Raw genomic sequence first — 23,063 nt, 5'->3', positions numbered from 1 at the left:
ACAGTTGGCAGCTGAGACTTCCTGGGTGGAGCGTACTTTGGTGACCCTGTTTCGCAGGGGTCTCAGAGAGGACATTAAGGACGAACTAGTGCACTCTGCCAGAGTAGAGAATCTTAAGGGTTTAATGGATCAGACCCTGACAATAGAATATCGGTTAAATGAGAGAAGGATGGAGAAAAAGAAGAGTCGTCTACCATCACACTCAGTGACGTCCCGCACCCTTCCTCATCGTTCGGAGGAGACTCGTTCTGAAACGAAGGGTGCTACCGATGAAGAGCCTATGCAAATCGACATGGCACGAGGGCCATCATCATCTAGTGAGCGGGAAAACAGACGAAGGAAAGGACTTTGCCTGTATTGTGATGCTGCTGGTCATCTAATTCGCACATGTCCCATCCGTCCAGCCAAGCCTTTGGGAAACGCCAATTCCCATCCTCAGTGAGAAGGGTGAGGACGGGATATTTCGAAATACTTTCCATTTGTTCCTCAAGGTAGGAAGGAACTGCTCTTTTCCTCTTACCTGTTATCCTCCACTTAACAGATGGCCGTGAAGAAAGGGCACTGGCCTTGCTGGACTGTGGAGCCAGTGGTATCTACCTGGACGAAACCTGGGCCAGGGAAAGACAGATTTTGCAAATACCTAAGGAAGTACCAGAACAAGTCCACACGGTGGATGGGTCACTCTTGGCCTCTGGACCTGTACAGTATACCATTCCTACCCTATGTCTACAATTCGGGAAACATCAAGAAAACATTTCTTTTCATTTGATTTCCTCTCCACATCACGTTATGACCCTGGGAATTCCATGGCTAACTCGGCATAACCCCTACATTAACTGGGAAACAAGAACCATTTCTTTATCCTCTCACTTCTGCCAACACCACTGTTACTTAGCAGGAGACTATTGGTCCCCAAAGAGTCTCTTACTGGCACCCCCTAAGGTGGGATGTTCTATTAACGTTCTACAAGGAGTACCCAGACATTATCTAGAATATGCCGATGTATTCCAGAAACCAGAAAGACCTGAACTGCCACTCCATAGAGAATACGATTGCACCATTCCTCTGGAACCAGATGCCGTGGTTCCTTTTGGGCGAATGTACTCTCTAACAGAACCTGAGAAGGAGATCCTCATGGAATACCTAGAGGAGAACATACAGAGTGGTTTGATTGCCCCTTCCTCCTCACCTGCAGGGGCTCCTCTCTTCTTTGTACCCAAGAAGACGAAAGACTTGCGTCACTGTATAGACTTTAGAGGATTGAATAAGATTACTACTAAGGATCGATACCTGCTACCTCTTATTAAGGACACCTTAGAAGCTGTCAGAGGGGCAAAGAGATTCACCAAGTTGGATCTTAGAGGAGCATACCATATCTTAAGGATAAAGGAAGGTGATGAATGGAAGACCGCCTTCAGAACACCTTTCGGTCATTATGAATACCGAGTAATGCCTTTTGGACTAACCAATGCCCCCTCCATCTTTCAAAGATTCATGGACGCTATTTTTTCTGATCTTCTATATCAAACGGTGGTTGTTTATCTGGACGACATTTTAATATTCTCTGTCCACCCAGAACAACACACTAAACATGTACTCCAAGTCTTAGATAGACTCAGACAACATCATCTATTCTGCAAGCCAGAAAAATGTGAATTTGACCGAACAGAGGTAAAATACCTGGGATATTGCATTAACCAAGTAGGTGTTGCCATGGATTCTGATAAGATTCAAGCTATTCTGGATTGGCCGTCCCCCTCTTCCATCAAAGAAACTCAGTGTTTTTTAGGATTGGCCAATTTCTATTGACAATTTATAGCGGACTTTGCCCACAGAACCAGTTCTATTACACAAACCCTTAAGAAAGACAATCTAAGGAAAGGTTTTTGTTGGACACAAGACGCTGAGTTGGCTTTTCAAGAATTAAAGAAGGCCTTCATTCAAGCTCCCATTCTACGGCACCCAGACACCACCAAACAGTTCATCGTTGTCGCAGACGCCTCAGAAAGAGCCATAGGGGCTGCTTTACTACAGAAACAAGATGATGATGGGTTAGAGCATCCTGTATTCTACCTTTCACACATATTATCTGATTAAGAACGGAACTGTTCGGTGTTAGAGCGAGAATTACTCGCCTTGAAGACAGCGTGCACGGAATGGAGACACTTCCTGATGGGCTCGAAAGAACCCTTTGAGGCACGGACAGATCACCGAAACTTACAATGCTTGAGAAACTTTCAGTGTCAAAATAGCCGGCAGGCTCGATGGGCTTTCTTTTTTAGTCAATATGATTTTTACATCACATACATCCCTGGTTCTCAGAATATCTTGGCCGATGCCTTGTCCCGGCGTTACCCTGAGTGTAGCGATTCTCCTGTACAGAACCTATTTGAAAGCAATAAGATCATTGGTTTAGTACAGACATTCCTAGACCAGGTCAAATCCGAATATTCCCACCTGGAAACTACAGAGATGAACAATTTACGCCTGCAGCTTCATATAGATCAAGGATACTATTACCACAACAAAGCCCTGTTCTTACCTACTAAAATAGTCCAGACAGAAGCCCTACGTATGTGTCACGACTCCCCCATCGCAGGTCATCGCGGAATGAAAGCTACCCAAGAGCTCCTGCTTCGCTCTTTCTGGTGGCCCACTATCAAGGCTGATACAGAGGACTATGTGTCGTCCTGTCCCATATGTGCACAAGCCAAAACACCCGTACTAAACCAGTAGGATTACTTCGCCCATTATCTGTTCCCCCAGGTCCATGGCACACTATCTCCACTGATTTTATGTGCTCTTTGCCCTCTTCAGTTGGAAATCGAGTGATAATGGTAACCATTGATTCCTTCACAAAGATGGCACATTTCACGGCATTAAGAAAACTACCTACGGCTAAGGAACTAAGCCAAATCTTTACTCAGGAGATCTTTCGGCTTCATGGACTTCCACAGGTCATTATCTCAGATCGGGGTCCTCAATATATTTCCCGATTTTGGAAACAATTCTGTAAGACCCTAGGAATAGAGGTGGCCTTATCATCAGGGTTCCATCCTCAAACTAATGGACAGACAGAACGGCTGAATCAAGGCCTCGAACAATATTTACGCAGCTTCTGGAATGCTACGCAGAGTAATTGGTCTACATATTTACCACTTGCAGAATTCTCCTACAACAACTCAGTACACAGTGCCTCGAAAGTCTCCCCTTTCTATGTTTCTTATGGTTTCCATCCAAGGGCCTTTCCTACTCCTCTGAAAGATACTTCCAATCTTCCTGCCATTTCCTCATAAGTCCGGCAACTAAGGGGTATCCAACGTGTCATCCATTCAAATCTTGTAGCCACAAAGACACGCATGAAAAGGATGGCTGATAAGAAGCTTTGTGAGGCCCCGCGTTATCAGGTCCACGATAAGGTCTGGTTTTCCTCTCAATTCCTGCCTCTCCGACTTACCCGGAATAAATTTAAACCTCGTTATTATGGTCTATTCCTGATTCTCCAGAAGATCAACCCTGTGTCTGTGCGCCTTCGTCTGCCCCAGACTTGGAAAATACATCCTTTGTTCCATGTCTCACAACTCAAACCTTACATTCCTGACCCTTTTCACAGACAATTCACCTGTCCTCCTCCACTGTTGATTGATAATGTGCCCGAATACGAGGTCCAGGAGATCTGTGACTCTCGGGTTTTCCATGGTCGCCTCCAATATCTTATTCATTGGAAAGGCTACCCTATGAGTGAGTGTTCCTGGGAAGATGCACTTTCGGTTCATGCCCCTCTTTTGGTCCGTCGTTTCTTCCGTCTTTTTCCTCACAAGCCTGGGGCCTCGGGGGTGCCTACTGTTGCGCCGCGGCCGCGAGCACGGGACGCTGTGGCGCAATCTGAGGAGACCGCAGCAGCCCACGAGCGGGCCGCAGGAGACACCGCGGCTCGGGTCAAGGGTCGCGGCACTCGCCGCAGCCCCAGAATCGGGTCATGGTCCTCGCCGCGCTCAGCACACAGACTAATTGACATGCTAGGATGCCCGGAACCTCCCTCCATAAACCCACTTACCTGTCACACGCACAAAATCTGTCTGTCTACACATGACTAGCTTATAAAGCATGCCTTTCTCCTTCCCAGCATGCTGTTCACTTCCTCTCTTCCCTGCATGCATTGTTTCTCTTTTCTCAGGAGCATGTTTTCTATTTTTAGTTGTGACCTTTTCCCAAACCAAGATGGTGGTATTACCACTTCCTGTCTAGGGGTATATAAGGGGAATCTATCTTTCTTCTCATTGCGTTGCAACACTCCTACGGTGGGAGTCAGGCTCCGGCTGGTTTCCTCTTGTGGCGCCAGTTGTTCTTGATCTGTCTTCAATCTCCAGAATTCCAGGATCTTCAGTTCTAATTCCTTGTGTCCTCCATCTGTTTCAGGGAGTTCCTGTTGGAGGTTTTTTACCCTTTTGGGGTTTTTCCTCTGGGACTCCTTCTGGAGGGCACGGACTGTAGTGGCTTACTATTGTCAAACAGCACCATGGCTACCGGAAGGGGTCACCCCTACCTCGGCCAGAGCAGGACTTGCAGGAACCGGGGCCGCTCACCACCTCTCTCCAACATCGACAGTAAGCTCAGGGTGAATCGTGACTTTTCCAGGTTTATTAATTGTGTCTTAATATTAACTTAATCTTTCCATCTTTTTCCCAAATTTTGATATTTGGTACCAAGTCACAAAGGCATGTAAGGGTATGTTAAAGAAAACTACAACAGCTCTACTTTATGAACTCCAAAATGCCTTTGCGACTAAACCCCTAAGTGGAGATCTATTCAAGATCTCTTAGATCAAAATGTATGCAAATGTTGCAGGACATGCATGAGAAATCTTATTTATGTATGGGAAATGTTGTGGGCAATACTTTAAAACTATACTGCATCAAATAGTGTATGCTCAAAGTTTTTGACAACTGTTTTTATTTCTTTATCCCTAGGAGAAAAATAAATAGAGATTATCATTATATATAAAATACAGTCATGGTTTTGCATGAGTTGTGTACAGTATGTTTTTAAATCAAACCACAAACTTGATTATGCAGCAATATGCTACACATTCAACCCAAACAAACACCAGACTAAGGGCCTGATTTAGATAGTGGCTGACGACTTACTCCATCACTAATATCTAAATCCCATTATATCCTATGGGATTTAGATACTGGCGGACAGTATACCCATCACCGTTGTGATGGAGTAACTCGTCTGCAAGTATCTAGATCAGGCCCTTAATGTCCCCAATGCAATATGCCATTAATCTATTAACTAACATCCTTGGTACAGAAAACATCTATCCCAGAAAAGCCCAGAAAATATAAAAGCATAGCTAACAGAGCACATAGAATTTTCCAGACGTGGGTCATGTTGTTACCTAGCCACCTAGCATCTGTGAAAGATGTCAGACTAAAGGGGTAATAGGCAGCTAGGGCCACAGTCTGCCCTTTGTACATCACTTGAGTTTTTTACTTACACGCTCCACTACTCAGAAAAGGTTGGCACACTTCATGAAATGCAGCTTGCACCATAATCAAGTCTCAAAGAACAAAAGACAGTCCAGGCATCTCTATGAAGCTCTGGAAACATGAAATGTCCTTATAGAAACCACGGTTTATTCCACGTCCTCGAACATCACTTGTATAATCATCCTATGGACCACCATTGTAGTGCAAAACCTATTTCTCTTAGACTAATCTTAAGGTAGAAGGTCACATCATGTAAGGATACTAATCTGTTACTTGTGTTTTGAAGGGCAGCCCATTGTCAACCATAGGACAAGCAAATTTAACTCTACAAAAATGGAAGTGAAAATCGAAAATGTACACTACATTTGTTTGGCACCTACAAATATGCTCTAATAAAATGCTAAAAAACAAACCAGTTCTCAAAAATAAATCTATTAGTTTAATTGTGTCTTAAAGGGAATTACACATTGTTTAAATTTAAAATGCTGGAAATAAGAATCAAATTACTAAAAAAATTAACTAGTTATTAAAAACTTTAAATCAGGGAGAAAATATCGCTACTGCGAGCACATTTTTTGACTTTTAACTTGATTTACAATTTGCTGTTTGCATGTAAAAATAAAATATTTGCCCAACAGTACAGTCAATATAGAAATTTATTGATTTTAATCCGTTACGATATGGCCCACATTGCTCACTGTAATATGTTATGAAATAAATGTATTTTTCACGTTACAAATGCCTGCATCAGGTTCTAGAATTGGTACAAGTGCAAGTGCTAAGGACATTATCCAACTAGAACAGTCTGCGTGAGCTATTAGACAGAAATGCAACTCATTGTCCCATTATTAGATTTAAACAGCGGGAACTTGTTAAGAAAAGCATATACTGGATAACGTTTTTCTCTTTTTCTCTCATTCCCTCAATGATCTAATGCTCATGAGTTACATTTGGATCTTATAAGAAGCGTAAGGACAGACATAAAAAAGGGTTCAAGAGCATCTGGCCAAATCAAGTTTGGCTGGTCTAGTCAATCTTTAACTGCTGTCTCTCACTATCTGCCTGCATCCTATAGAGAAGCCGGCCATACACGGTGTTTACACTCTATCCAGTCACTGTAACAGGAGGCACAGTGAGTTACTGGAGAGAGTCTTCGATGGTTTTACACTTGACCTCTGTTTGGCAACAGGAAACTTTAGTCACACTAGGAGAATCTGAATTCTGTAGCAGACCCCTGTAAAACACACATTAAAACATTACAAGATAATCATAGTATCCAAGAGAGAACCACATAAAACAACATAACTTTTACAATACTATGCAGATGTCCTATGAGGAATAAGCATTATAGGCATACTCTGCAGTACAATATCATGCACCATTTCAGAAAACGCACTCACTAAAAACATTATGGGCCAGACGTACTAATGAGAGGGCTTATAACAGCTAAAAAGTTAGGCACTAGTTACGTTGCACTTGCACCACGCAATGTGGTGCATGTGAGATGCAAAACTTAAAGCAGATTTATGAAGCCATGCTAGGCCACCTTAAGGTGCCCTTGCGTGGCTTCATGAATCTTGACTAACGGAGCGCAGCGCAAATCACTGCGTTGCATTACTCTGTCCTGGGAAAGCGTTCCATGGGCGTTAAATGGGTGTTCCCACGCAACTCACATGGATTTTGACGCATTCCCAGACTTACCAAAACTGATAAATCTGTGAATGCACCAAAATACTGCACCTTCCCAGGGGAAGCGTAACGAGGAGAAATATTTTTATTTCTCCTCGTTACTTCATCTTTCTATGTGTGCTGCATTTTGCAACACACATAGAAAGTGGAATATGCCTCAGAAGATTCTTTTTGTGCATGAAGGTGCCCCTTTCTGCATAAAATCAATCCTCCTTACAACAGAGCCACTCTTGCACCATGTTGCAAGGGTGCCTCCGTTGGCATTAGGCTGCCAAAATGGCACCAGCACAGGGAGAAAGACAGGAATGCATTGTATTCTTTTAAATACAGTGTATTGCTGCCCTTTCTCTGTACTCACCCAAGCACAGCAAGGTGACTTGCTGCACTGCACTGCGTGACTTGGCCATAAATATGGCCCTTATTTTCTATGAACTAAACCCAGCTGAGGATTTGTGAACTTTTACCAGCTCCTAGAACAGGTTTAAGAATGGTGTCCAAATCGCAATGTGGAAGTGGATTTTTTTTGGCGCCCTTTCAAATTGGTATTCAGTTTCGTAATTCTTGTGGCAAGCCATTGATAAGTTACAGACTCCCAATTTTGGGGTGAACATTGAGTTTCAAAGGAGAAGTGTCGGCCCTGGACCCTCCCACCTTTGGGACTCAGGGAGGTAGCATCAAGGAGAGGCTGAGAACTATTAGTAAATGGCATATTTTAAGGCAACTGTAGAAGTGAAATCTGCTCTGTACAGCTACTAATATGATCGGATATTGTGTTGTCACAAATAATTTTTTGTATTTAAAATCTACAAATAAGTCTCTCACATAAAGTCACAATGCAGCTCTGTAAGGCTGCATAACTTTTCTCCCATATGCCAAATGCTGAATTAATTTCTAAGCACATAGGCCCTCATTACGACTCTGGCGATTGGCGGTAATTTGGGGGAAAGGTACTGGCAACAGGCTGGCGGTACCTTTTCCCAAATTATGACACTGGTGGTTTGGCTCAAGCCAAACCGCCAATGTACCATGCCGTCTGCTAGGGTGGTAACGGCCGCTCGGCTGGAGACTTCGGTCTCCAGCCAGGCGGCCATCACAATCCCCCCTCGGGATTATGACCCTGCCTATCGCCATGGTTTTTGTGACAAGCGTACCGCCACGAAAACCATGACGGTAGGCACTATCAGTGCCAGGGAATTCCGCGCACACATACACACTCATACACACAAGCATACCCACATCCACCCACGCATGCACACATACATGCCCACATACTGCAACGCACACCAACATACATTGTGGCACACACTCATTCACAACACACATCATACAGGTACACTCACATTCAGTCATCCAGGCACTCATTCAATGCGACTCACACCCACATGCATGCATACAAAAACAGACACCCTCCCCACACATACACACAGCACCCACTCACACGCACACACCACCCCCCACTCCCCTCTCCTGTCGGAGAACCCGACTTACCTGCTTGCAGGGGGTCCTCCAGCAGGAGACGGGACGCGGCGCTGCCAGCAAAGCACCGCCAGGCCGTATCTTTGCTCATGATACGGTCAGCTGTGTTTTGCTGACAGCAGCACCACCTTACCGTCGTCCGCCGCCATGACCATCAACGGTATTCCACCAGCCTTCTGGTGGAATTCCATCTATGGTCATAGTGCGGGTGGGTGGCTGGTAGCCATGGCGATGGTATGTTGGCTGCTGTCGCCGTGGCGGTAGGCGGTCAATTCCGCCAATGTTGTAATGAGGGCCGTAGTATTTGAAAGATGTCAGAAATGTATGTGTTTTTTTCAGCACCTATGCAGCAGGCCTAACTCCACAAATCAGAAGAACCGTTTCAAATACTTGTTGTATTTTTACAAATATGGCCATTTGAACATTCTGGGATCACATCACAAATATACTTTGAATACATGAAATAGTAGTACATGAGTGCAACTTCACATACTCATAAATGCCTTTGTCAATTGACCCTGAAATGCCTATCTTCTTTTAAGAATAGGTGCAAAGAGGGCATAATTTTTTCTAAATGGTCTAAAAGTATATAAATATATATATATAGGTCAGCCCATTTCATTTCAAGATGAAGAGCAGAGACAATTGCATCTCTTGGAGGAAGCGGAGGGGGAACTGTGAGGATAGACTTCTCATACCACTATTCCAGGTGGGGGCCCCATGCTGGGACATAAATTTCAGCCCTATGCACCTTGAGTCAACAGTATGTTACACACCAATTTCCTGATACCAAATTGGGCAGGCCTAGTCCAGCACACTAGCTTTTCTACTAACAGTGGCACTAGTGGAAATTTTCCAACAGCAATGTATTGGGTGTCCTATGTCACATCACAAGCACAAACCTTAATGATGGCCTTACATAGCTGGTGACTTAGGGCCTCATTTACAAGCCCCTTGCACCATCACTGCATCACTTTTTTTTTACGCAGCAACGGCACTAGCAGTGTACTACACTGCTCCATATTTACAAACTGTGCCAAGTATAATGTTTGCAGGGTAGAAGTTCCCACAGAAAAGGCACATAGAAATGACACAGTGAAATTTACAACTTTTCACTGTGTCACTCTACGGCTGCTCAGATCAGGCATAAAATTGATGCGTGGCTTTTTCCAATGTGACTCTCCTCGCATTGCTGGAGTTGCATTAATTTAATGAAGCAGCTCCAGCAATGCGTCACTTTAATGCCAACAAATGCCAACAAATGCATTAATTTATGATACATCTGTGAAAATGTCTGCCATCGAGCTCTGTATTGTAAATACAGCACATCCATGGCGTCGTTAGGTGATGTGCGGCAGGAGCAAGAAATCTGATGCATCATGCACACATTACAGTCTGACTTAAAGTGTGTGTTAAACATATCCTATGTATTGCAATTTGTCACTGTGCTGTAACACAAGTGTTCTTACCTCAAATGCAATAAGGTTTGTGTTAAAAAGAGACAATTTCATCTCCTGTCCATAGGAAACTCTACTAAACTTTAACAAATAGCCATGTTGGGAGACCTGCCAGTTCCAGAGTTTACAGACGTAGCTAGACAAATGGAAGAAAGAAGGATGAATTTGTTAAGTGAATACATAATTGCTTCGAAAGATTAAACTTTGAACAGGCCCTTGTTTCATGATTCTTTTCACTGGGAAAGGTTTCCCACTTTAAATATCCACAAGCCTCTGTAGCAGCCTTGCCTCTTGCTGTCACAGGTAGATGAGTAGTACCTATGATATTTCGGTGGTCTGGTTTAGCTTCCCTGTGTAGACTAAATAGAGAGTTCAGGATATGGATAGATCTCTTTTCAAATGAGGAAGATCTCTCTATTTTTTATTTTTCACGAAGACCGTCCTTAAGATTTGCTTGGCCTGAAAGCATTTCACCAGAGTCGGACTGGGATATAAAATAGGACAGGGAACCGAAATAAAAGTGTCCCACTATTGGAAGTGGCCCTTTCTTCAGAGTCATCCTCAAAACCTTTGCCTTTCTCCTCCCCTTTTTCCTGAATTCATTTTTGTTAGCCTTAGGATTCTATTCACTTTACCACTGCTAACCAGTACTAAAGTGCTTGTGCTCTCTGCTCAAAACATGGTAATATTGGCTCATATCAAACTGGGCATTTTATTTACTCATAAGTCCATAGTAAAGTATACTATGTGTGCCCAGGACCTGTAAATTAAAGGCTACTAGTGGGCCTGCAGCACGGATTGTGCCACCCACTTAAGTAGTACTTTAAACATGTATCAGGCCTGCCACTGCCATTTCAACCTACAAAATAAACCTTTTTGACCGGCCCAAACCTTTCCTTTTTATCCATATAGGTTACACTTAGGGTAGGCCCTGAACAGCCCTGAACAGCCCAGTGGGCAGGGTGCAGTGTACTTAAATGTTTGGACATGTACTTTTAAGTTATACATGTCCTGGTAGTGAAAACCTCAGAAATGTGTTTTTCTCTGCTGCAAAGCCTATCTCTACCATAGGTTAACATTGGAGTCACCTTGTAATATTTTATAAGTGTAACTTCCAAATGGAAGAGAGATAACTGGGCCATGTTTGGTGTCTCCAATCCGAATTTAAAATCCTAATTTATTGGGGAGTAGGGTTTTAAATTACAATTCTGAAAATGTCTCTTTGAGAAAGTTGGCATTTTCTTGCCTTATCCATTTGGTTCCTGCAGCCTGTCTCTGGCCACATGACAGGGTGTAACTGACAGTTAGATTTTCTGAATTTCTCACAGACAGTCAGACAATAAAGAGATTAGTGTGTCTGGATGGGCCACTTGCTTGCACTTGCTTGCAAAATGAGCGCAGCCCCACCAGCACCTCCATAGCTTTTGCTATACCTCCACACAGAGGGTCTAATGACCCTGCATTGTCACTTCATCCAGCTTGGAGACAGGGAAGGGGAGGCAGGGAATTCCATGCACTTCAAAGACACTGTCTATAAGCTTCTCCCACCTCCCAGAACCAGGGTGCCATTGTTTACATGAAGGGCCTCAGATACCATCACTTCAGTACACTTCTGGACCTGTGGATACTCTGTCAGGAAGAATGACTGTTGTGATGTTATTGGGACTGCCACTCTGCTGGACTGCTACTCTGAAGGAGCTGCTGCGTAGCTGTGCTGATCTTCTGCCTGCTGCCCTCTTGCCTGGGGAGGGAGGGAGATCTGGACCTGGGACCCATCTTGAACCTATGGCCCCAAAGTGATTAGGAGGGCTAGTCTGTTGGCCTGCTGATTTGAGCCTGAGGAACATAACAGGCTCCCCAACTGCTCCTGTAACCATTTTCAGTGAGTTATTTATCCCGAAGGGGTGCCTCTCAAGTCTTAGACCCTTGGTGTGGCTCTTGAGCTGTGAAAGTCAAACTTTTGGGCCCTTTCGCACAGGAACCCCGTTGCTCGTATCGAAAATAAGACAAAGCCACTGCAAGCCCACCTCTTCACACAGAAGCATCGTCAGCCTGCGGGGGACCACCAACCTAAAGCTCCAGCCTGCCCGTCCGCGACACCCAGCCTGCTCTTCACACCATGCAACCTCAGCCAGCCAACCTCTACTTGCTCCCGGTGACTTTCTCAAATGCGAAAGGAACTATTGGCACAAAACTTGAGCAGGTAAATATTGAGTTGGACTGATCTGAGACTGTATCCGATCGACGCTCCATTGCAGTTGGTGTTAACTTTTGAAATTTACCAGGTTCAGCGCAACCAGATAGCTGCCATTGGCGCTTTATACTTTTAGGTGCTATGTTGCAGTTTGTTCTTTAAATATTCATAACTCTAGTTCTACTGATTGGCTTTTTGTTATTTTGTTCTTGTTTTATTTAATAAATACTGCCCTATTTTTCGAACCTGGTGTGGGATCTTTTTGTGTGGTCTTTTTTACTTTTTGAAATGTTGCACAAATACTTTACACATTGCCTCTAAGTTAAGTCTGAGTGCTCCATGTCAAGCTACCAGGGGTTTGAGCACAGGCTAATTTGGGGTTTGTGCTTCACTCTGACTACAATTGACATTACTGTTTGACGAGGCCTCACAAACACTAACCCAATTTCTAACATTTGTGTTAAGAGTTGGGATAGGACTTGTGTTTATGCAATACCATACAGTGTTTTGATGTACACTACCACCCCATATCTGAGACCATTATGAGTTTTTAAAATTCTCCTTTTTCTCACATCTGGTCATTTTTCCAAATTTGATTCCTGCCTCACCTTCATAGACTTGGGACTCTTTTGTTGTTTACACCTGTTATGCCTTAACAAACTGGAAATGGATTCCAATTCCCTAGCAGACTGCAATGAGATGCACCTGGTCCCCACTGAGGACCTCAGCAAGGCTGAGCTGAGGACGTTCTGCAAGGAGAGAGGGCTGGCTGTGAAAAAGGGGTTCCCTAAGAAGCAGGACCTACGGGACACCTTCTATGCTTCTGAGGAAGCACATTGGGGGAATGTTTTAACAGAGGACAAAGAGGGTGATGTCCTTGAGAAGGAGGATGATGAGGAGGAGAAAATGACTTGGCAAAGGCTACGGAGAAGAAGGGGGGAGCCCACTGAAATGGATATTCACTTGCTGGATCCAATACAGGAAGCAGTGTCTCCTCACAAACCTTGTCTCTTGAGGAGCTGAAGGACAGTCAGGCTGAGAGGGACCTGAGGGAGCAGTTGGCCCAACTGGCTGCAGAGGAGAGAAGAGCTGAGGCTGGCAAAACCCTGGTGCAGGAGAGGAGGGCGAGGCTAAGAAGGCATTAGCCAAGGAAAAACATGCCAGGGAGGCTGCAGAGGGCAGAGCCAGAAGGAACAATGTTTCGGATAGTGGGAGTACCCACGTTCCAGATCTCCTAGGGCCCATAGGGGCTGGAGGAGGATGCAGCGATCAGTCCCTCATGGAAGTCCAACTCTGTTACCTACACCACTACAGGCTAGAGAAGGACAGCAGGCTTCACTCACAGCGGCTATTTCTCTCAGACGCTGCAATGCCTGTGCTGGCTCCAGTTCATCGCAGAGAAGTGCCTCTGATTCAGAATCTGCTGGCAGCTCAGTGCTTTTCCCATCAATTACACCACAGTTGACTCATGATTTGATGTGATGTTTCTGATATAGGGGCCGGAAAATACAATGACTAACTACTACCAGCTGCAGGGCCGCCCTGGCAGAACTGAATAATCCTTGTAACAGACCTGTGGGTATACCCCTGGGGCATATTGACGCCTACCATGGAAGGAACTACTATAGTCTAGTGTTCCTACTAACTGACGAGGGCCCGGGTCCGGTGGATTCCCCATTACTTATCACAAACTGTAGTGATGTATGCATGTTTGCCTTTAACTTACACGCACAGCCACGCACACTCCTAATGCATAGGCACCTGTTCTCAGGTTTTGTACCTGTTGTTATCATTTATACTGTTTGGTCTAGTAGTTCTGCAATACTGGACCTTATATTCAACGTTGGGGATAGGTAGTTGTTCTTTGTCATCTAGCATCACACAATGGGTGATAGAATGGAATCCCTCAAATATGACTGGTGCTCCTGGGAGGAAGGTCATGATTAGCAGTTCCATCACATATATCACATATGTCCACGGCTCCAGGTACATATAACATACTCACCTGCAACATGAGGAACCTGAGCTCCATACATAAAAGGCACAGGGCATTTGCCCAGCTAACAGACGCTGTGCGCAGATAGCATTTCTCCAAGAAACACATCTAACCAGTCACAGGGCCCAGAAGATGCGTAAGAAATGTAGAGGTCAACTCGTCAATACTTCATATTCGCTTTTTGCCAGGGGGATAGCCATATGGATAAGAGCTGAGGTCCCATTCGCGCTCCATAACGCCAGGGTAGACTCACAGGGCTGTTATGTCTTTTTGAAGGGCACACTAGATGGCAATTCAGTGGTTCTGAGGTGCATGTATGCTCCCAACACAGAACAAGATAATTTTTAAACACACATATCAAAGGTATTGGCAGACTAGGCAACACCCTGGATACTGGGTGGGGATTTCAAAGCAGTGCTAGGCACTACACTGGACAGATCACACCCTCCCCTACCTGGCACGATTGCGGTATGCCAATCTGGAGCCCTGAAGCAATGGTTAGAGGGGTAGGCGCTGAAGGTTTTATGACGAGCCACAATGTCGCCTAATAGGAATACACCTTTTAATCATATCCTCATGGGCTGCACACTCGCCTGGATCAGTTCCTCTGCCACGCTACACTAGTCCCAATGGTAACATATGCCACTCCCTTAGGCAAGACGATCTCAGACCATAACCCTGTGGAGATGTCAGTGTCATGGGGCAGGGTTTCAACTAAAATACCTACATAGCGTCTGCAGCCATCTTTGCTAGAAGACACGTGTAAAGGGAGACAATTGCAATGACTATTGACACTTATTTTGCTGAAAACACTGGAAAGTCATCCTCCCCACTGATAGAGTGGGAGATCTTCAATCTGGTGGTGAGAGGGGCCTCAATCGGTATGGCAGAGGAGCCAAAAAAGAGATGGTAAGGAGCATTGTAGTGTTGAAGGACAGACTGGGAGACTTGGAACAGCATGCTCCCAATTAACCTGAAAGTGCTAGAGAATTGCATGAGGCCTGCATTAGTTGTGCTGAACTGCTGGAGCGGCTTCGAGTCTTTGACCATAAAGAGTACACACGGCTGATACAAACAGAGACAGAGAGGTCAGGGGCCTTATTGGCATGCCTGATCCGCACAGATGTCATACTTACACCCGTATTGTCAGTATGTGACCCGACGGATGGGGCGGAATGTACTCAGAGTGCCGTCAATGAGGCATTCCATGATTTCTATGCAGGGGCCTATGTAGCCCCGCCACCCCCTGCACAGACGGCTATAGATACCTTCCTTAGAAAAACCCAGCTGCCTAGTGTGATGCCGACTGAAAAGGAGACCTTGAGAGCTCCTATAACCTCAGGGGAGATACGTGAAGCAATTAAGAGTCCAGCCAGAAATTAAATGCTGGGATTGAATGGGCTACCAGCGGAGTTTTACTCCACATACACTACCAAATTAGTGCAGCATCTGAAATTACTATATAATGCTTTACTGACCGTGGGACAGCTCCCCCCACTACCATGGAAGCAATTGTGACTTCACTGTTAAAACTGAATAAAACACCTATAGAGCTCACCTCCTATAGAGCTCTGTCCCTTTTGAACACTGAATACAACATTTTAAGTAAAATACTGGCTGGTAGGTTGCTATCCCTGCTCCCAAGGCTGATACATGAAGACTAGTGTGGCTTTATGCCCCGACGCAGGACCTTGTTAAATATATTTACAGGTTATTCCATGTGATGGCAGCGCCCCATGGGATCTACCCCTTCACAGGGTGTGTCTCCCTGGACTTCAGTCAAGCCTTTTGACACCTTGAGTAGGGACTATATGCTGTCGACATTGATACACTATGACATACCACAAGCCTTCATTTGGTAGGTGGCCCTCCTATATGCTGCGCCTACGGCAAGGCTAAAGACTGGACCTCATATTTCTGTGGCATACCAGACTGAGCGTGGGACTAGGCAGGGATGTCCATTATCACTGCTCCTGTTCTTTCTACCATTGGAGTCACTGTTACAGCACACCCAAGAGAGGTCAGTAGAATGGGGCATATAAATAGGTGGCAAGATGCACTCCGTCTCCTTGTATGCTGTCAACATGATTCTGTACTTCGGGAACTTATTGCTGGACTGCATGAGGTGCCCGGTCTACTGTCCTCCTTTGGGGCTCTATCAGGGCTCCATATTAATATAGAAAAGTTATGTGCATTCCAGTTTGCGGATGGCTCAATGGGCCCACTCTCAAAGTTTGATCACACAGACTTACCTGTGGCAGCACGCACATTTAGATACCTGGGCAGTAACATTTACTGGGATGGAAAGGACACCCTTGAGGGCAATCTAGTGAGGGCCATAAACTCCCTTAAGTCTCAGAACGCCTTCTGGACCACTCTACCCCTGTCAGTGTCGGGCCGCTTGGCACTGGCTAAGATGATCATGCTGCCATGCCTCTTATATTACTTTGTGAACCTCCCAGTGGTGGTCCTCACCTGGACATTCAGATTAATGAGTGTGCTGCTGGGAGACCTGATCGGGGGACAGGCCAATGTAGGATAGGCCTGGTGAAACTGCAGCTCCCCACAACTAAGGGGGTCTGGGAGCTCCAGCCTTCAAATCATACTGCATAGTGGGGGAGTTACAATGGCTGTCATATTGGTTGGCTGTGCACAATCTGTCAGAATTAGGCTACACGCAGGCGCAGATTGACCGTGGGCAGTTGCACAGAGTGGTCTGTCCTGGTGTCATCCCCCCTACAATGATGTCCATTCCTGCTACAGATAGTGCTTGCAAACTGGAATCTCACAGTGAGGTACACTGCAACAACTGCCCCATAAGCACCTAATGTGCCGCTTTGTGGTCTCCCCACGGCATCTGGCATGCTCACAACATGAATGCTGGCATTGTAGGAGGTGGAGAGGATGTTGACTGTAGGAGCACTGTTCCAGGATGGCAAGATAGTGCCACATGCAGAATTCACACACGTACATGGCCTTCCAGAGACACTATTTCTAGTACACACCATCTTTGTCAGATATGTGCAATGACACTGAGCCCCAACCGGTGCCGAACTTGAGACACATGAGCTTCTCCAGGCTACCCATACAATGGGGGATGGGTGACACGGATGAGCCTGGATGTATTACTAGCTCAGTTAAAACAAAAATGGGAGGCACACCTCCGGAGGGAAATTACAAAGACTGGGTGCATACATTAGAGTATCCAAAAAGAATCTCATGAAATACTAGATTTAAATTCATCCAATACTCTATCTTACACAGGGCATACCTCACACCACACAGACTGGCCAGAATATTCCCTGACACTTCAGCCGACTGTTCCTGCCGTTGAGCTACAGAGGCTGATCTACTGCACATGCTATGGGATTGTGGCTGCCTGTCCGAATACCAGGGCTGGGTGGCGTCAGCAACAAAAGACGCAACGGGACTAGACCAGTGGGATACTCCAGCACAATGCATGCTTGGCCTGCACCTTGGGTCATGGGGTGACAGAGTGAGATGGTGATTTGCAGAGTTGGCATTACTGTTAGCAAAGAAACTTATTACTCGACAATGGCAGGCTCCAAAAGCACCTAAACTCTCTAGGTGGAGGGAGGAGGTGATGTACTGGAGCCTAGCCGAAACTGATGCTATTCGCCGTGAAGAATATTGCCACCTTTGTAAAAAACTCATTGCTTTAGAATGGGATGCCCTGTTGGAAGGGTTCAGGGTCCGAGATCCCACATCATACTAAAAACACTCTTACACACAATAGTCGCAATTTCTAACACCGAGGTAGGAGCATTAATACTGAAATAGTATTAGGCAGGCCTAAGATGTAGACAGGGTGTTCTAAGTACAATCCATCAGTGCCATGTCTACCTCGGACCACTTTTTGGGTACCTGACTACTTAGTTGAAGGGCTGCTCGTAGCAGTCCGCTCCTATGAGTAAACTGGCAAGCAAGAACCCCCAGTACTAGGCTGTAACACACTAGCAATGACAGACTAGATGACATGAACCTTTGGCGGGGAGGCAAGTTGTATTGAAACAAGACATGAAGGGTGGATTGGGTGCATGTTAAGTGCATGTGCTGAATGTCTGTGAGCCTATGAGTGGTACAGTACATGAAGGATACAGTGGTGTGCAGTGTGTGCATGTTAAATGTATGTGTTGGATATATATGTATCTATGGGTGGTAGAGCACATGAAGGATACATTGCTATACAGTTTGTGCAGGTTATATACATGCACTGGGAGTATGTGTGCCTGTGGATGGTACAATACATGGAGGGCCCTGAGTTTTACTTTGGGAGACCCAGACCTGCATGGAGAAACATGGACAAGAGGAAGAGAAATCTCCCAGACAGATTTGTATATTGCTCCATTCCTGTAAACTAGGTGAGACACACACTGGAGAGGGGAGAGCTAGTCTTCCCCCGCACACTTCAAAGGGTGCTCTTTGATTGAGTTCAAGGTCACAATGAAGTGGTTTGGGCACATCTCAGGAAGGAGAAGGCTGATAAGAGAAACATGAACAGTAGGGCTAGGGCCTTCATTTCGATACACATATCATTGTGCTTGACATCCGTATGTGAACTCTACTCACTCCCATGGACTTTGTAGTGGGGCTATCAACTTTGGAGTCACTCCTACAGTGACGGACTTCTTTCAAGAGGAAGAAGAGGGCAGAGAAGCAGGCACTTCAAAAGAAGCAGACTCCCAACATAATCTTCAAAGACACAGACTCTAAATCACATTTGATGTCTGGAAATGGAATATAGGAAGGGAGTTTGAAACCTCTAAAACTGTTGCTTACCAAGCAGCCACAGAGGCTGTGAGAGGGGGGAGCTCTGCAAGACTCCTGCCTGCAACCAGTCTCCCTGCTGGCTGAGGGGGCATCACTGAGAGAATTTAAGACGACCTGGCCTGGAACTTGTAGCACCATCCCCTGCCAGCTTGAGAAGACCATTTTGCTTTGTGATGAAGAGGAGAGTGTAGTAGGGAGTAAAGTCCAATGGGGAATCCTGTCAAGTGGATTCCAGTTGCGAGGTGTGAGGAAACAGCTGCTGCACTGATCATGTTGTTGCCTGATTCCTGGAAAAAGTTGGTTACCTTCGTATGTAAGGAGGGGCATGGCGAACGCTGTGTCGATCAGGCCGAAGCCCATGTACAACTGAGGATCGGCAACCCCTTATGCCAGGAGGGTCTGTCGCATGTGAACCTTTTTGAATGCAGTGCTGATTGGGCTAGAGACTGCCTGCAGCTGAGTATCAGCCACCCCATATGACAGGAAGGGTTGCCATGCAGACACTCTCTGTGCCAAGCATGTCGGTGTCCGTGTGCAGCAGGGACAAAGTGAGTCTGTTCATCAGAGGGCTTCACTGGACCTAGCCAGATGTGTGTACTGTCTCAGAACATTGTCAGAGGAGTGAGGGTGTAGTTGGAACCCTCTACACACCTACATCTAGACGAGGAATCAGCACCTAAAACTTCTTGTTATCTTCCCCCCATTGTGGGAGAGACAAAAAAGGCTTACCTGCCACAAAGAGCCGTGAGGAACAGCAAGGAAACTCTGGTCGCCAGGGGAGCTCGACCTTGTCTAAAGGAACCTGCCTGGGCTGGGTGCAATAAACTCACACAGGACAGATGCTGCTACGCGGACGCCCACAGATGGGGTGTGCTCAGGAACTCTAGACCCTCTGAGTCTTCAGGTGCGGATAAGACAGAATTTGGGCCAGTCAGCCTCAGAGAAACTTTGTGGCTAGAAGAGCAAGTCCATGCTGGAACATTTTGACTTTAGAACAGAGTGACAGTGGACTCTTGAGACTTGGACTACTAGTGGAGCATACCCTGGATGTTGCCAGTAGTAAATGTGGAATAACCACTATTGCTAAAATCAGAAGAAAGTGGGACCGGGAACTGCCAAGGAATCAATAGAGCCCTAACCTCAGGGGGATTGTGTAGTTGTTTGTGAATGTCATATTTTACCTTTGTGTTATTAGTGGTAGAAATAAAATACTTCTCTTTTTTCATAAAAGTGAGTATTTGGCCAGACAATAATTCATTGCTGCTGAAGCACACATTATGAGTTATGAGCCGGTGTTCACTCCTGTGTATCCAAACTGACCCCTCCATGTCGGGGTCTTGGTCTGATCCAATCATGCTATTCCTAAGCATCAACTGCTGAAGGAGTACCTGGGCCAGTTGCTCAGAAATCTAGAGTAGGTCAGTCCCCGAGCCATCAGGAGTAAAAGGCCTCAATTGCCAGTGGTTGAGCTTAGTAACCCTGCTTACCCATGGCCCTCTTAAAGGGCTTCTGACAATCATATTAATATAACATTCCTGACTAATGTCAAGACTATTTGATGGATAAGATGCCTAGGAGTATTAAGTGATACGAAAACAAAATGTATTTCATTATGAAATAATACCTTTTTATGTTGAAATAGTTAGAAATCTCTTAAATAAATGAAGTACTAAGGGCCTGATTAATAGGTGGTAGGTGTATTCGAAACAGAGGATTGCGCACAGGTCAGAATTACGAGTTGGTAGGTATTTAACGCATCCAATAATTATTTAAATACCTCAACTGTCAAATTTAGGCAGAAAATAATCTATTATTTACCATGCCATCTGTATTTTAGTGCATTAAAAAAACAAAACCCGCATGTTTCTCCCCACAAACTTGTAGTAGGTGGTATAGTTATTTATCATGTGCGCTAAATAGCACCTACACTTGTAATCTGGGCCTAAGATTCCAAAATATGTTTTGACATTAATTCTTAAGATCCGCTTTATAAGTAATATTGTACCATGCAGGACTTCTGTGACCGTGCTTCATAACGCTTAGAAGATCAGAGAGAGTGGAAGCCCAGTAATTACATAACACATTTAGGACAAATTTAAAATGTGTATTTACTTATTGCATCAAGCCTCTATACAGTTACCTCGAAATGAGGTTGACTAAGCATTGTAGGTGCAAGAGAGTGAGTCCCTCCTCCGATTGACATCTACTGGGTCATAGTATTTAGTCTTTTCAATGAAAAAGGAAGTGTAACTCATTATCTACATTAGCAGAGGTATCTATTCACTACAAGACTGCCAGATCAGGTTTGAGGTACCCGCATTGATTCAACAACCCAGTTGGCAACACAATAGCTACGCAATGTTTGGCCCACTTCATTTAAATGCTGAATGTATTTTCACCGAGCCAAAAAGCAGCACAACTTCAGTATCCTTGAACCTTTGGTCCAAAGTGCCTATTAATTTGTCTATGTAGTCTGGTGGTCTTGCTTCCCAAAAATTCATTATGGTATTTCAAGGTGAAATGTACATTATTGTTTCCTCCCTCTTGACCAATCTGCACTACTTATGGAAGTATTAGGTTTGAATGTATACCTAATTCAAACATTTGCTGAATGCCCAAAATGTGTGGTGGGTCCATTTGACTTCTTTCCGGTTCTGATTGTTATGAAAAAACGTCAGCTTTATCATGGCTTTTTCCCTCCTGTAAGCTACCTGATATTAAAATCTGCAAATAATAACATAGCATCTGAAAACTGGTACATTTCATCAATTTTAGAAACCCAAAGTTCTTGTCATCTATTCATACAATTACTGGGTACACAGCTCCCTCCAGACGATGATGCCAGTGAGAAATGGTTTCCTTTATGGGCAATAACTTTCTTATAGGTGGTGTTATTCTGTTCTGTAGATGTTAAAGTGCACGAGACTAAGGCCGCTGGATGAAAAGCTTCTGTAGTGCAATCTCTTTGTAATAATTAGGCACCCAAGGCATATAAAGAAGCAACTGTATCGATGATAAATGGGAGGCTATGATCAGCACGTTTAAGAATAGGAGCTATGACGAAAACTATTTTAAGGTGTTCAAATGCTTTCTGTTTTTTGATTCCCAGTTCAATGGTGTATCTTTTTTACACCAATAGTGTATCGTTTTTACACCAATGGGTGCTACTACCATGGACGATGCCTCAATAAAATGTCTGTAGCAATTTGCAAAGCACAAAAACCTATGAATGTCTTTAATGTTGTGCAGATAGGCCATTCTACCACTGCTGAGAACTTTTGAGGATCCACACTAAGAGCTTGATGTGATGATATACAGCTTAAAAATGCCACTGATCATCTTTCGTACATGCACTTATCCAGTTTGGCATACAAAGAATGATCTTGCAAACTTCGTGGCATGATGCCGTCAATCCATGTATATAACACAACAGTTTCCACCATATCCCAAAATACATTGTTGACAAGCTGTTGGGAGGAGCTAGAGTTTGGTGAAATGTCTTGGTGTGCAAAACTGATTTAACAAAGCAGAGACTAAGGGTAATTGATACCTTTTTTTGTTTTTTACAGCAATGGTGTTTAGTTCCGTGCACTCTTCATATGGTCTCAAGTCTCCGTTTGCCTTCTTTCCTGGTTAATGGATAAATCCAACAATGAGGGATTTTAGCAACAGGGTTAGATCTGTGGAACAACATTTTTCCCTATGAGGAAGTAATGGGTTCACTCTCTTCTCAGTGAGCATATCTTAGGAGTCAAAGTAGGCTTCTGGAATCTGTGGATCAATATCTGCAATAAGCGCCAAGAGACACCCCAGCAAAGGGTGACTTGGGGTGCAAATGCCTTAAATAAACAATTATTCTTACAGTAGGTGACCTGCACACTGGAAGATTTCCAATCAACCAAGGAGGTGTTGTGCCTCAATTATGAAGTACTCAATTCGCTATGAAAATTAGGGGTACCAATAAG

This window comes from Pleurodeles waltl, chromosome 2_1, assembly GCF_031143425.1.
Source record: "Pleurodeles waltl isolate 20211129_DDA chromosome 2_1, aPleWal1.hap1.20221129, whole genome shotgun sequence".
Classification (NCBI taxonomy): domain Eukaryota; kingdom Metazoa; phylum Chordata; class Amphibia; order Caudata; family Salamandridae; genus Pleurodeles; species Pleurodeles waltl.
Note: the sequence above shows the minus strand (reverse complement) of the source record.